Source organism: Lithobates pipiens, unplaced genomic scaffold (assembly GCF_037356315.1).
Source record: "Lithobates pipiens isolate NorthernLeopardFrog02 unplaced genomic scaffold, aLitPip1_a1.2 Scaffold_23, whole genome shotgun sequence".
In the NCBI taxonomy this organism is placed as follows: domain Eukaryota; kingdom Metazoa; phylum Chordata; class Amphibia; order Anura; family Ranidae; genus Lithobates; species Lithobates pipiens.
In genome coordinates this window covers 134,247,626-134,259,625 of record NW_027507785.1, presented here as the reverse complement: position 1 = coordinate 134,259,625, position 12,000 = coordinate 134,247,626, and the positions used below count along the sequence as shown (strand labels likewise).

The 12,000-nt window shown below is 54.8% G+C and overlaps 1 long non-coding RNA gene across 1 annotated transcript; it reads left to right on the top strand.

The window, feature by feature from the left end:
• Positions 1-4,918: 4,918 nt before the first annotated feature.
• LOC143927919 (uncharacterized) lies at positions 4,919-10,703 on the top strand. The gene is made up of 3 exons (XR_013262346.1): positions 4,919-5,178; positions 7,753-7,845; positions 8,838-10,703. It is a non-coding gene; the product is annotated as an uncharacterized LOC143927919 (long non-coding RNA).
• Positions 10,704-12,000: the final 1,297 nt, after the last annotated feature.

Genomic DNA, 12,000 nt, shown 5'->3' with positions numbered 1-12,000 from the left:
AGAGACCTCTTCACGCTGCCTGCACAGAGAGAGAGAGAGAGAGAGACCGCTTCACACTGCTTGCACAGAGAGAGAGAGAGACCGCTTCACACTGCCTGCACAGAGAGAGAGAGACCGCTTCACGCTTCCTGCAGAGAGAGAGAGAGACCGCTTCACACTGCCTACACAGAGAGAGAGAGAGAGAGACCGCTTCATACTGCCTGCACAGAGAGGGAGATAGACGGCTTCACACTGCCTGCACAGAGAGGGAGAGAGGGACCGCTTCACACTGCCTGCACAGAGAGGGAGAGAGAGACAGCTTCACACTGCCTGCACAGAGAGGGAGAGAGAGACGGCTTCACACTGCCTGCACAGAGAGAGAGAGAGAGACCGCTTCACACTGCCTGCACAGAGAGAGAGAGAGAGAGAGAGAGAGAGAGAGAGAGACTGCTTCACACTGCCTGCACAGAGAGAGAGAGAGACCGCTTCACGCTTCCTGCAGAGAGAGAGAGAGACCTCTTCACACTGCCTGCACAGAGAGAGAGAGAGAGAGAGACCGCTTCACACTGCCTGCACAGAGAGAGAGAGACCGCTTCATACTGCCTGCACAGAGAGAGAGAGAGACCGCTTCATACTGCCTGCACAGAGAGAGAGAGAGAGAGACCGCTTCATACTGCCTGCACAGAGAGAGAGAGAGACCGCTTCATACTGCCTGCACAGAGAGAGAGAGAGACTGCTTCATACTGCCTGCACAGAGAGAGAGAGAGAGAGAGACTGCTTCATACTGCCTGCACAGAGAGAGAGAGACCGCTTCACACTGCCTGCAGAAAGAAAGAGACTGATTGACACTGCTTGAAGAGAGAGTAATGTAAATAAGGTGGAGTTCAAAGTGAATCGTGCCATTAGCTGGAGGTATTGGCATTTAGAAGGTTAAAACAGGCAGGGAGGAAATGTGATGATACCTCCTCACTGCCTGTCAACTGCCTGCACAGAGAGAGAGAGAGAGAGACCGCTTCACACTGCCTGCACAGAGAGAGAGAGACCGCTTCACACTGCCTGTAGAGAGAGAGAGACCGCTTCACACTGCTTGCACAGAGAGAGAGAGAGGGACTGCTTCACACTGCCTGCACAGAGAGAGACCGCTTCACACTGCCTGCACAGAGAGAGAGAGAGAGAGACCGCTTCACACTGCCTGCACAGAGAGAGAGAGAGAGAGAGAGAGAGAGACCGCTTCACACTGCCTGCACAGAGAGGGAGAAAGAGACCACTTCACGCTACCTGCACAGAGAGAGAGAGAGACTGCTTCACGCTGCCTGCACAGAGAGACCGCTTCACACTGCCTGCACAGAGAGAGAGAGAGAGAGAGACCGCTTCACACTGCCTACACAGCGAGAGAGAGAGAGACCGCTTCACACTGCCTGCACAGAGAGAGACCGCTTCACACTGCCTGCACAGAGAGAGAGAGAGAGAGAGAGAGAGAGACCGCTTCACACTGCCTACACAGAGAGAGAGAGAGACCGCTTCACACTGCCTGCACAGAGAGAGACCGCTTCACACTGCTTGCACAGAGAGAGACCGCTTCACACTGCTTGCACAGAGAGAGACAGCTTCACACTGCTTGCACAGAGAGGGAGAGAGAGACCGCTTCACACTGCCTGCACAGAGAGGGAGAGAGAGAGACCGCTTCACACTGCCTGCACAGAGAGGGAGAGAGAGAGACCGCTTCACACTGCCTGCACAGAGAGGGAGAGAGAGAGACCGCTTCACACTGCCTGCACAGAGAGGGAGAGAGAGACCGCTTCACACTGTCTGCACAGAGAGGGAGAGAGAGACCGCTTCACACTGCCTGCACAGAGAGAGAGAGAGAGAGACCTCTTCACGCTGCCTGCACAGAGAGAGAGAGACCGCTTCACGCTGCCTGCACAGAGAGAGAGAGAGACCGCTTCACACTGCCTGCACAGAGAGAGAGAGAGAGAGGGAGACCGCTTCACACTGCCTGCACAGAGAGAGAGAGAGACCGCTTCACGCTTCCTGCAGAGAGAGAGAGAGACCGCTTCACGCTTCCTGCAGAGAGAGAGAGAGACCGCTTCACACTGCCTGCACAGAGAGAGAGAGAGACCACTTCATACTGCCTGCACAGAGAGGGAGAGAGAGAGAGAGAGACCGCTTCACACTGCCTGCACAGAGAGAGAGAGAGAGAGAGAGACCACTTCACGCTTCCTGCAGAGAGAGAGACTGCTTCATACTGCCTGCACAGAGAGAGAGAGAGAGAGAGAGACCGCTTCATACTGCCTGCACAGAGAGAGAGAGAGACCGCTTCATACTGCCTGCACAGAGAGGGAGAGAGAGACGGCTTCACACTGCCTGCACAGAGAGGGAGAGAGAGACCGCTTCACACTGCCTGCACAGAGAGGGAGAGAGAGACCGCTTCACACTGCCTGCACAGAGAGGGAGAGAGAGACGGCTTCACACTGCCTGCACAGAGAGGGAGAGAGAGACCGCTTCACACTGCCTGCACAGAGAGGGAGAGAGAGACGGCTTCACACTGCCTGCACAGAGAGGGAGAGAGAGACCGCTTCACACTGCCTGCACAGAGAGAGAGAGAGACCGCTTCATACTGCCTGCACAGAGAGGGAGAGAGAGACGGCTTCACACTGCCTGCACAGAGAGGGAGAGAGAGACCGCTTCACACTGCCTGCACAGAGAGAGAGAGAGACCGCTTCACACTGCCTGCACAGAGAGGGAGAGAGAGACCGCTTCACACTGCCTGCACAGAGAGGGAGAGAGAGACCGCTTCACACTGCCTGCACAGAGAGAGAGAGAGAGACCGCTTCATACTGCCTGCACAGAGAGGGAGAGAGAGACGGCTTCACACTGCCTGCACAGAGAGGGAGAGAGAGACCGCTTCACACTGCCTGCACAGAGAGGGAGAGAGAGACCGCTTCACACTGCCTGCACAGAGAGGGAGAGAGAGACAGCTTCACACTGCCTGCACAGAGAGGGAGAGAGAGACCGCTTCACACTGCCTGCACAGAGATAGAGAGAGAGAGACCGCTTCACACTGCCTGCACAGAGATAGAGAGAGAGAGAGAGAGACCGCTTCACACTGCCTGCACAGAGATAGAGAGAGAGAGAGACCGCTTCACACTGCCTGCACAGAGAGAGAGAGAGAGAGACCACTTCACGCTTCCTGCACAGAGAGAGAGAGAGAGACCGCTTCACACTGCCTGCACAGAGAGAGACCGCTTCATACTGCCTGCACAGAGAGAGAGAGAGAGAGAGACCGCTTCATACTGCCTGCACAGAGAGAGAGAGAGAGAGAGAGACCGCTTCATACTGCCTGCACAGAGAGAGAGAGACCGCTTCATACTGCCTGCACAGAGAGAGAGAGAGAGACCGCTTCATACTGCCTGCACAGAGAGAGAGGGAGACCGCTTCATACTGCCTGCACAGAGAGAGAGAGACTGCTTCATACTGCCTGCACAGAGAGAGAGAGACCGCTTCACACTGCCTGCAGAAAGAAAGAGACTGATTGACACTGCTTGAAGAGAGAGTAATGTAAATAAGGTGGAGTTCAAAGTGAATCGTGCCATTAGCTGGAGGGATTGGCATTTAGAAGGTAAAACAGGCAGGGAGGAAATGTGATGATACCTCCTCACTGCCTGTCAAATTCCTCAGAAAAGTGACCCGAGCATGAATCGCTTTTCAGTGGAGTGGCAGTGCCTGTGACAAGTGAATAGCCCTTGGGCTCACACTGGTGTGCTGTTTGGCTGCAGTGCTGGTGTACTGGTGGTTTTCTTTAGCCACAGTCCCCCAGATATCTTTTAAGTTGCACATTTTTTGCTGCATTTTCTAAAAGTGCCCCAAAGATGCAGCATGCAGGACTTTTTTTGTGCACTTCAGAACATGCAGTAAAAATGTTCAACCTAATAGTGGTCTATGGGGCCATGGGTAACATGCAGGAAGACTACCAGCTCTGCAGCATACCATTGTCAGTGTGAACCTCTTCATACCACCTAGGGCAAGGTACAGTCACCGGCTGCCAGAAAGAAAACTCTTTAGCTTAGAGAAGGAGAGAGAGAGGAGAGAGAGAGAAGAGAGAGAAATGAGAGAGAAATTAGAAGAGAAGAGAGAGAAGGGAGGGATGAGAAGCTCACTTAAATGGACGCTCACTGGATTGCAGCCGACTGCTTGATTTTAACTTTCCAGAGAAGCACGGATTAAGAATGAAATGATATAAGGAGTGCTGGACATGACAGTGTGGATGAGGGACACAGAGGGTTAAGCTTTATGGGTGGAGTTCAGGAAAAGGTTTGCAGGAAACAAGTTCAGTGTAGGGGAGGGGTCACATAAAAGGGAGAGGTGTGGCTTTAAGGAATCATTCGGAGCCCAGTGTGACACAGAGGAGGCAGTTTTTTCGCTGCTCCTCTGCTATGGCGGACCTCGAGGGACTCTTCGCGCGGCTGCGACGGGCGGCGGAGGTGCACGGTGCGGACTGGCTGCGGGAACGTGTGGGTGACCTGGCGGACGGCGATGTGGACGGCGGCGGGACAGGTGAGGTTCCACTGCGCGCGCGGAGGTCTCGGCCTCCGGCGCGTTTTTCTCCTGGGCCTACTCCTCGGCCGCCTCGTGACTCCCGGAGCCCGGGGGTGGACCGATCGGTCCCCCCGGCAAAACGGCAGGTTCTCGGCTCCCCCCGGTCCGGGCGGTCGTTGCGCCGCCGACCGGAGGGGGGTGGGGCTTCGCGGCCGCATGGAAATGGCGCCGGGACCGCACGGGGCCCGGTGGAGGTGGGGGGGAGTGTGGATGGCTCTGGGTCGGCAGGCCTAGGGGGGGTGCACGTGGCGGGGGATCTGCGGCATGCTGGGTCTGGGGCCAGCATCCGCGCGGTGGGGGGGAGGGGGGCGCTCCGGGGGGGTCACATGCTGGAGGGGGGGGAGGGAGGGTCGCAGAAGGCTGCCAAGGTGCCTGGCAGGGCTGGTTTTAGACGCCGGCATGCCGGGGGCGGCGGGGGGAGGAGGACATTGCCTGCAGTCCCGGATCGCAGGGACCGGATGGACCGCGCGGAGCACAGGGGGATGGCCGCGTCCCCGGTGCGCGCTGGAGAGGTCGGTTCGGAGAGCGAGCTGTCCCAGGAGGAGGAGGGGTCCTTTTCTGCACCCGGACCGGTACCGGTCGCCGAGGCCCCTGGGGGCCCGGGTAAGTTGCGGGAGTCTACATTGCTGGCGAATGCCTTGCGGGATCTGATGGGGGTGGCGCAGGGGGGTGCGGTACCCACGGGATCCCGGGACGTCTTGGGGGGGGTTGCGGCAGGTTCAGCGCAGGGGGCGGGGCCTGCGGCCCCGGGGGGGCCGTCAGGTCAGTTGCAGGAGCTGTTGGGGGGGCTGCAGGCCCTGGTTGGTAAGTTTGCTGGGGGCTCCGGGTCGCCTCAGGTGGCCCCCTGGATGGGTACTGTGGGGGGGGCCGGGGGGGCGGAGGTCATTCCTGCGCGGGATGCACCGCCTGCTGCGGTGTCGGGGAGCATGGATACGGGGGCTGTGGGCTCGGGGGTCCCCCCGGTGCCCGCGGACCCGGGGGCGCGGTCTGACCTGGTTAGGATCGCGGATGCTGCCCGGTGCGAAGTCTATGTTTGTTTCGAAGGCCCATTGGGGGCGCATTTGAAGCAGGAGGTGCGGGACAAGATCGGCAAGGGTGAGTATGTGGAGATTTTCTCTTTGCTCCCCCTCGAGAAATTTAATCTGGACAGGGTTAAGCCGGACAGTTCCAAGAAGGACGACGAGGAGAAGCGTAGGTATCGGCTGATCCCGCGCACATTTGCAAATTGGCTTCAGGCGTTCGCTATCTTGGCTAGCGTGATAGGGGAAAAGAACCCCGAGCATTGCTCGGCGTTATTTTGTTACCTGGACGCGATTGGGGAGGCTCACCGAGTGTATGGAGGGCTGGCTTGGCTGCGCTATGATGAGCAGTTTCGTCAGCGTAAGGCAGTGCGGGCTGACCTGCGGTGGGATCACAAGGACATAAGCCTCTGGATGAGGCTTATGTCTGCTCCGCGGGCGCCCACTCCGTTTCTTCAGGGGGGGGCCGGGAGTGCGTCTTCCTCGGGACTGCCGGCCGGAAAGAAGTGGGGGGTGTGCTGGCCCTTTAATGAAGGGGCTTGTAAATTCGGAGGCGCGTGCCGTTTCAAGCATGAGTGCTCCGGGTGCGGCGGCACCCACCCCCTGTCCCGCTGTTTCAAAAAAGGTCAGCGTGCCGGTGCCGCCGGTCACAAAAGGGATGACGCCGGTGAACTTGGGAAGGATGCTTCCTTTCCTAAATAGGTATCCGGATGGTGCGGCGGCGCGGGGGTTAATTCTGGGTTTTCGGGACGGTTTTAGGATTCCCTGTTCTTTGGGAGGGGTGCCGCCGGTGGCCAGGAATTTGCGATCGGCTTTAGATCACCCGGGGGTTGTGGATGACAAATTGGGTAAAGAGGTGGCGCTGGGCCGGATGGGTGGTCCTTTCGAAGTGCAGCCGTGGGGGGACCTGGTGGTCTCCCCGTTGGGTGTAGTTCCTAAGAAGGAGCCGGGGAAGTTTCGCTTGATTCATCACCTGTCTTTTCCGAAAGGGGGGTCGGTCAATGATTTCATTGACCCGGAGGCGTGTACGGTTTCCTACACGTCTTTTGACGCGGCGGTACGGTGGGTCAGGCGGTATGGTCGTGGGGCTCTCATGGCCAAGGCGGATGTGGAATCGGCGTTTCGCCTTCTGCCGGTCCACCCGGACAGCTTCCGGCTGTTGGGATGCCATTGGCGGGGCAAGTTTTATGTGGACTTGTGCCTGCCCATGGGTTGTTCCATTTCATGCGCTTATTTTGAAGCTTTTAGTTCATTTTTGGAATGGGTGGTGAGAGATGTTTCGGGCCTGGAGTCGGTCATCCACTATTTGGATGACTTTCTGTGCGTGGGCCCGCCTGCCTCCAATGTGTGTGCGATTCTTCTGTCCACGTTGCAGCACATTGCGGGCAGGTTCGGGGTGCCGTTGGCGGGGGATAAGACGGAAGGCCCGGTGACGGAATTGAGTTTTTTGGGAATCGTGATTGATTCTATGGCAATGGAGTGTCGCTTGCCAGAGAATAAATTACGGGATCTGCAGGCGGAGTTGGCAGGCATGCAGGGCCGGCCGAAGGTTCAGCTTCGGGCCCTGCAGTCCCTGTTGGGCAAGCTGAATTTCGCTTGCCGGATCATCCCTATGGGCCGTGTGTTCTGCCGACGGCTGTCGGAGGCCACTGCCGGGGTAACCGCCCCTACCCACTTTGTGCGTTTGCGAAGGGAACACCGGGAGGACCTGCGGGCTTGGCATGAATTTTTGGAGTCGTATAATGGGCGGGCTATGTGGATGTCGGGGCCAGTGAGCAACTTCGATGTGGAGTTGGTTACTGACGCGGCTGGCTCAACGGGTTATGGGGCATTTTTCCGGGGTCGGTGGAGTGCGGAACCTTGGCCACGCTCATGGGAGGTTGCGGGGTTGTTGGGCAATTTGGTTTTGCTAGAATTGTTCCCGATAGTGGTGGCATTGGAGCTGTGGGGGGCGGAGTTTCGTAATTTGAAGTTGCGCATCAATTGCGATAACATGGGGGTGGTCCAGGTCCTCAATCGGATGACTGCTTCCTCCCCCCCGGTCATCCGGCTGCTGCGACAGCTGGTCTTTCGCTGTTTGCGGCTCAATGTTTACGTTTATGCTGTGCACATACCTGGGGTGGAGAATTCTTTGGCTGACTCGCTCTCTCGTTTTCAGTGGGACAAGTTCCGGCAGCTGGCGCCGGGAGCGGAGGAGTCGGGGGCGCCCTGCCCCGGGTGGATGTGGGAACTTCCCTTGGAATCGCCGCAGGTTGGTTAAAAAGGTCGTTGAGTGAGGCTACATGGTCCGCTTATTCTAGAGTGTGGGCGGAATGGTGGGCGTTCCTGCGGGAGGTTGGAGTGGCTGGTCGGGGCTCCTACCGGCGCTGGGTGGTATTGTACTGGGTTGCCCGGAACATTGAGACGGGCCTGTCTCCCGCGTCTATTGAGCGGAAGCTGGCGGGGTTGGCCTTTTTGTTCAAACTGTGGGGGGAGCCGGACGGGACGAAGGATTTTTGGGTGAGGCAAACGTTGAAGGGGTACAGGAGGGATTGGAAGGGTAGGGATGCGCGCCGGCCGGTGTCATTTGACAATTTGGTGGCAATTTGTTCTCGGCTGGTGGACGTTTGCTCGTCTGCTTACGAGACCGTTCTGTTTACGGCAGCGTTTTCGTTGGCGTTTTATGGGGCTTTTAGGATTGGGGAGTTGGTGTGTCGCTCAAAACGGGTGGCTGGGGGTCTGTTGGATCAGGATGTGCAGGTGGTTGCGGATCGGGTGAGTATACGGTTGTGTAGGTCTAAGACTGATCAACGGGGCAAGGGAGTGGCGATTACGCTGCTCGCCCTGCCGGGCTCGGTAGTGTGCCCGGTGGCGGCGGTACGGGCTTTCCGGGCGGTACAGCCTGCGGGGGCGGGCCCCTTTTTGGTGCACGAGGAGGGCTCTTTTCTATCCCGTTTTCAGTTTGTGTCGGTCTTTCGGCAATGCCTGAGGGCGGTGGGTTTGGATGAGCGGGACTACGCGTCCCACTCTTTTCGGATTGGGGCGGCCACGGAAGCGGCTCGATGTGGGCTGGAGGAGGCGGTGGTTCGCCGGATTGGTAGATGGGAGTCCCGGAGGTTCCGGTCCTATGTCCGGCCGCAGTTGCTACTTGGGTAAGGAAGGTGCGGCTGGGGGTGTTGTTTGCTGTGGGATTTTTTTGGGGGGGAGGACTGTGCTTGTAACATTCCTTTGGTTGTTGTGTTATTTCTCTTGTTTTCATTCCAGATGGAGGTTCTCAACGCCTCGTTTGGATCCTGGGGCATTCGTACGTCTGCTGGGGGGCCAGGAGAGGTGATTCTCTACCAGCAGGCAGGCAATTGGGTATCCCCAGGGAGGTAGCTAGGGTGATGTGGTTGGGTTTCCCGGGCATGAGGTGGGAGCGTGTCATGAGGGAGGTGGAGCGCTTCGCTTTGAGGGATAGGCCCCCGGATGTGCTGGTTGTTCATGCGGGGGGCAATGACCTGGGAGTTCGGAAAGTGAAGGACATTTTGGCGGATATCAAGGCTGATGTGTTGCGCATGCGAGTCCTTTTCCCGGGCACCATTTTGTTGTGGTTGGACATTGTGGCCAGAACGGTGTGGCGGGGGGCCAGGTCTTTAGCCAGCCTTGAGAAAACTAGGATTAGGGTTAATAAGGTTGTTGGGCGGTTTGTAGTGCAGAACGGGGGCATTGTGGTAAGACACAGGGAATTGGAGGTGAATGTAGGGCTTTATCTTAGGCGGGATGGCGTTCATCTATCGGATGTGGGGATTGACCTCTGGTCCTTTGGCTTACAGGAGGGGATACAGAAAGCTCTTCGGGTGTGGGGTGGCCCTCAAGGTTGAGGGGGTCACCCTTTCGGGCTGTGGCGGTGTGTTTTCTGGTGGTTTCTGACGGTAGACAGGTACTCAGAAGGGATCTGAGGGTGTGGGGGGCTCATCTAACGATCGGCCCCTCTGGGTATTCCTGAACGTTGGAGGGAATACGGTTATGTTCACTGGCGGAAGTTGTCTCCGACCGGTCACAGGTGGAGGCCTTTGGGAAGTTGGTCAGGTGTACCGCAGTGATTTGGTATTGGCTTAAGTGTGGTCACCGTCAGAGATCACCAGAATGGGCAGTTAATGTTAATTAAAATGTGGTTTAATGTTAATAAAGTTATTTATATTTATATATTTATATATATTTATATATTTATATATTTTCATATTTACAAGTTATTGGAGTGAATTTTGAGTTATGTTTAATAAAGGCTGTTGTGGCCAGTTTACTCCAACCTATGGTGTGGTCTCGTTTCTAATAGGTAAGGAATAGTATAAGGGGAACATTCAGACTACACTAGTCAAGAGAAGCACGGATTAAGAATGAAATGATATAAGGAGTGCTGGACATGACAGTGTGGATGAGGGACACAGAGGGTTAAGCTTTATGGGTGGAGTTCAGGAAAAGGTTTGCAGGAAACAAGTTCAGTGTAGGGGAGGGGTCACATAAAAGGGAGAGGTGTGGCTTTAAGGAATCATTCGGAGCCCAGTGTGACACAGAGGAGGCAGTTTTTCCCACCCTCCCGCCCTATTGTTATGTGTTTGTTTTGTGGTGTTTTGTTGCTGGTCTTTTTCTTCTTTTGCAGGTTTCATCGGTTGTCACGGCAGCTGAAAGGTTTTCGTGTTGGCGGTGTGTTTTCTGGTGGTTTCTGACGGTAGACAGGTACTCAGAAGGGATCTGAGGGTGTGGGGGGCTCATCTAACGATCGGCCCCTCTGGGTATTCCTGAACGTTGGAGGGAATACGGTTATGTTCACTGGCGGAAGTTGTCTCCGACCGGTCACAGGTGGAGGCCTTTGGGAAGTTGGTCAGGTGTACCGCAGTGATTTGGTATTGGCTTAAGTGTGGTCACCGTCAGAGATCACCAGAATGGGCAGTTAATGTTAATTAAAATGTGGTTTAATGTTAATAAAGTTATTTATATTTATATATTTATATATATTTATATATTTATATATTTTCATATTTACAAGTTATTGGAGTGAATTTTGAGTTATGTTTAATAAAGGCTGTTGTGGCCAGTTTACTCCAACCTATGGTGTGGTCTCGTTTCTAATAGGTAAGGAATAGTATAAGGGGAACATTCAGACTACACTAGTCATGCCCACACATCCTCTTCACAGACAGCACCCTGGCTATTCATATGGAGGAGGGAGGGGCTGGACTGGGCTGCGCTCTGTAACACAGAGTTTCAGCCCAGTGACAGAACACATTGCTGGATGGAGCTGCTGCACTCGGCCAGCTCAGACACTGCACATGCGCAGTTGTGAGCTGGACACCAGCCAAATTATACAGCAAATCAGAGCAGCCCGGAGGGCAAATGCATCCCTGCCCCCTGGCCCAGCCCGTCCCTGCCTACCATGTCTCCAACTAATCTCCTACCACTTCCATCATTCCCCACAGTTACAACCTTTTGTACCACCTGCCCCATCCTATTAGATTGTAAGCTCTTTTGAGAGGGCCCCCTTAAACCTCTTGTATTTTATTGTATTGTAACTGTATTGTCTCTTTTTATATTGTAAAGCACTGCGTAAACTGTTTGCGCTATATAAATCCTGTATAAAAATAATAATCTCCCCAGTGGTTGGTTCACTCAAAAGCAACTGGGACCAAACCCACTTTACATAGGCCCATAGCCTGAACCGCATGGTGCGGGAGTGTAGGAGTTTACAAGGGCACTCATGGAGTCCAAGTTAGATGCATGGTGGGACCCCATTCTGTCACTGGGAGTGAGGGGACAGAGGTTCTGTCGAACGGTGGAGAGAGTACGGGCACAGCAAATATAATTAGAATATAGAGAAGGAATGTATGTGTAGTGACCTGAGATGGTACTTTACAGTGGAACTATGTGTAATCATTACTGCACATGGTGTTTAGATCATCTCTAAGTTGAAGGACCGCCATAATGTTTGATTCTCACATTAATTAAACATGGTTAGCCTGGGCATGCTCCACACGAAAGGTACCCCCATGTGCAGGGAGAGTAGCCCCATCCACAAGGGGATGCAACTTCAACAGAAGATGAACCACACACTGCTTTGGAATACAAAACATAAGCTTACAGAACATTTAGCTTGAAGTGAATCTAGCATTCACTAAACATTCACTGCAGGTGAATCTTCCTGGTGCGTGTGTTTTAACCAGTTCAGGTCCACCCTATAGCAGTTTTACTGCTACAAGGAAGGTAGACCTGTATGACAGATCATGTGTGTGTATGTATGTATGTGTATATATATATATATATATATATATATATATATATATATATATATATATATGTGATTCAAAACTTCTGGGTAAGGGGCACACATGCGTGCTGCCGGAGGCTCGCTCCCTCTGTAAACAAGGCAGATCGTCGTTCTGACAGGAGG